This window comes from Mauremys mutica, unplaced genomic scaffold, assembly GCF_020497125.1.
Source record: "Mauremys mutica isolate MM-2020 ecotype Southern unplaced genomic scaffold, ASM2049712v1 000807F_np12_obj, whole genome shotgun sequence".
NCBI lineage: Eukaryota > Metazoa > Chordata > Testudines > Geoemydidae > Mauremys > Mauremys mutica.
The window spans coordinates 1-3646 of record NW_025423055.1 but is presented as its reverse complement, the minus strand read 5'-3'; the positions used below and the strand labels follow the sequence as shown (position 1 = coordinate 3646).

General features: G+C 50.5%; 1 non-coding gene across 1 annotated transcript; it reads left to right on the top strand.

The window, feature by feature from the left end:
* Positions 1-665: 665 nt before the first annotated feature.
* Positions 666-747, top strand: TRNAS-AGA. Its single transcript has one exon. It is a non-coding gene; the product is annotated as a tRNA-Ser (tRNA).
* The last annotated feature ends 2899 nt before the right edge of the window (positions 748-3646 follow it).

The following is a 3646-nucleotide window of genomic DNA, read 5'->3' as shown; positions in this document are numbered from 1 at the left end:
AACAAATTGAAACAAACCCCTGTTAAATCATTTCTCAGCCCGAGTCCTTCACCCACATTCCATAGAGCATTGGGCCACCATGTGGACGTTTCATTTCCTGCCTCAGTTTCACACAGAGACAAAATTTCCTTTGCACAGATCCATAAAAAGCAAAACCTCCCTGTGTCTCTGGTCTGAGCCAGGGCATTCGATTCCAGTGAACCCTTCTCTCCTGCAATGGCGATGGTCAGACAGAGGGGACGTGGCACCTGCATCCCTGCCAGGGAGATATTGGCTCAGCTCTTTCTTTCTGCTGCTGTTGTTAGTCCATGAAACATCAAGGGTGGAATGCAAGGCTGAGTTCACGCACCAGCCCTCAGTGCCCCAGAGAAATCCTGCCCCCTGCTATTGGAACAATGTGCTGGAGATTTGAATGGGAAAGGGACTGTCTGAATTGTCAGAGTGGGGAATGAACAACAATCTACTGCAAGGTCGTTCACACAAACACACTCTCATGCTGCTCCAGACGGAAGGGAAATGGGCAGGAATTCTCACTGTTCACCCAAGGACACACTTACACTGATGCGCAGCCGTGAGTGTGCTGGGGAAGCTGGTCTGAGCAAACAATTTGAAGTGACAATTCAGTGAGAACAAAATCATCATGCAGTGAAATGAATGCATGTCAAGTAGTTGTGGCCGAGTGGTTAAGGCGATGGACTAGAAATCCATTGGTGTCTCCCTGCGCAGGTTCAAATCCTGCCAACTACGCAAGCACTGTGCTGCTGTTGTTATTATTGCAGTCTTAGTGCCTGAGCATCCACAGTGCGAACTGGAGATAAATCTAATTTCACTCTGTCTACACTTAAAATGCTGCTAGGGCACTGCTATAGCACTTTGGAGTAGACAGTGACTGGAGGGATTTTCCCATCCCTCTAATAGCTGCATGGACAGAACAATTCTTCCTTTTCTTTAGCACTAACTAACCCAGGATTAGGTCACCTTAACTCTATGAGTTTGTGTGGGGGGTCACACCCTGGGAGACATCGCTTTGCCAGTTCAGTGCCCAGCGTACACCAGCCCTTAGATCCCTCTGGGTATTTCAGTGCAGGCACTGACCTGTGAGAGGAAAACATCAGCTCACAAACACAGAGACTGAATTTCCCACATTTAATCTCGCTGCACTTTCCAGAAAGTCACAAAATTCAATTCATTCTTGCTAGGACAGAGAAAAAATAAGTGATACTAAGTTTTTGGCTTGATTAAATAAAATTAAGTGTTTAATTAATATAGTAAAAATCTGTACTGATTCCTCTAACTGACACCATAGCATGAAATAGGAACAGAGACAAATCTTGTCAGTGACGACTAATTTCACAAATGATCTTCCCATTATTAATTTCCACATTGCCCCTATTGGAGGTCTGGGCATCTCCAGTGTCATTGCTCTGCGTTCACCTTCCCCTAGAATTGTTCTCGGACATTCGCTTTCCTCTGCCGCGTGGGGCACGGGTCACTTGCTGGAGGATTCCCTGCACCTTGAGGTCTTTAAGCCACAATTTGAGGACTTCAATAACTCAGACATAAGTTAGGGGTTTGTTACAGGAGTGGGTGAGTGAGATTCTGTGGCCTGCATTGTGCAGGAGGTCAGACTAGATGATCATAATGGTCTCTTCTGACCTTAAGTCTATGAATCTATGAATCTAGTCCCAAATTTGGAAAACTGTGCAGTTCAGAATGAGAATAGTGACCCCGTCTCCTTCCTGCACCTGCTCTACATTGCTCCACAGCAGCTTCTCCACCTGCAGAGTCACCCCAGCATGGCAGTGCAGCCGCCCAGGGTTCAGCAGGGGCCCCTGGCAAGGACAGTGGGTGCAGCTAACAGCCCGGTGTGCCTGGCCCTGAGGCAGCTGTAAAAAAGCAACCCACCCCCCCAGAAGTACAGAGACTGAATTCCTTAACTTTAACATCATGACCCCCTGTAGAAAGCCACACGTCAGTTGTATTTTCACAGGGAGATGCAAAAATCAAATGACCAATTTTTAAGTTGAGTAAATAAAGTTGAGGAGATAGTTATTAACCTCCCAAAAATACACTAAAGATCCCTCAACATAACACCTGAAGGTGAAATATGAACAGAGACAAACCTTGTCAGCAAAGGCTCATTTTCCAAACAATCCTCAAAACCCTTGTCCTGAGGAATTGTGGGGGGGGCTGCATAAAGAGAGACCGGCTCTCCCTGGCGGGGCTGCAGCGGCTCTTCACAGGGGTAGTTCCACTGCTAATTGCTACCAGAGTTTTGCAGGCCTCCCTTCCTGGGCTGACCTGGCTCCCCTCTCTCTAGGGGAAGTGGCGACCCCAAACTTCCCAGAAACCAGCATAGCGAGGCCAACCTGCACACAGACTCCTGCTCAGCACCCCGGGGTGCAGCCCTGAACTCCGGCAATCAGCTACAATCAGCTGCCCACCCAACAAGCGTTACACGCAGGAGCCTTCGTGCCGCGCGTGTTCAGGTCCCTCCCAGCGCCAGCTTTAAACTCCGCTGCTCAGTTCTAAGCTTTGGCCACACGGGGGCAGCCCGGAGCTCAGCCAACGCCTCCCATTGCTGGTTGCGTTTCCCACTCCTCGTGGCAGGTTCACACCCCGCAGGCAGATCTCTGAATCGGAGCCGAACCATTCCCCAAATCCAGCGCTTTAGCAGCAGCTTTGCTAGGAAAGCGCTGACGTCCCCAAGTAACGTAAGAGCCAGAGCGCTGTGTCCAGGATCTTCTCTTGGGCCCCTCACCGTGGTGTCTGTCAGGCGCAAGGAGAAACCAGGGAAATGTTTTCATGGTGTTTAAGGGCAGAAGGGGCCATTAGCTCAGCTAGTCTGACCCCCGAATAACACAGAATTACACCATGACACGTATTGATCCCACAGACCTTAGATAGATCAAAGCGTTTCAGCCCTCGGGAAGGAGGCTAAACTGGGTACCAGAGGCAGCGAACAAGGGGCCCCCAAGGCAATGGTAGGGAGCTGACGAGGTGAAATATGCCCAGATGAGCCCAGCAGGTGACCCACCCCACTGCTACAGAGGTGGGAGTCCCTGTTCCTCCTGCCCTTAAGAATCTCTGGTGGTAAGTGGGTCCCCCCAGTTCCCCAGATAAGAATCCTCCATGTGATTTCCCTGGCTTCACCTCCAAATAAGAACATTGTGTGGAGGGAGTGGGAGGAAGGTTGTCTGGCAGATCTGTAAAGGGGGACTGTGTCTCCCTGTCTGGCCCGGCTCCTGGGAGGAAGTGATCTCAGTGTGTCTGGCTGTCTCCATTCCTCCCACCCATAAGAATCCCTGGTGTGTGGGTGCACCCTAGACCATTAAGGATCTCTGGTGGGTGGGTGTCTCTCTCCCCCCTAGTCAAGATCTCTGGGGCGTGGCTGTATAAAAAGAGACTTTGACTCACCCAGGCTGGGCTGCCATCATGGAACAGACCAGGTCCTTCTGTGGAGAATAGTGACTTGGGTGTGTTAATGGCAGTGTAGACATAATGCTAGGCTATGTCCACACTGCAATGAAACACCCAGCGCTGTCCCGTGCCAGTGCAGGCTCCCAGGCTAGGGCCGTGGGGTGGTAAATTTGCACCGTAGACATCTTGGCTCAGGCTCAATACCGGGTTCTGGGAGCCCTCAAGG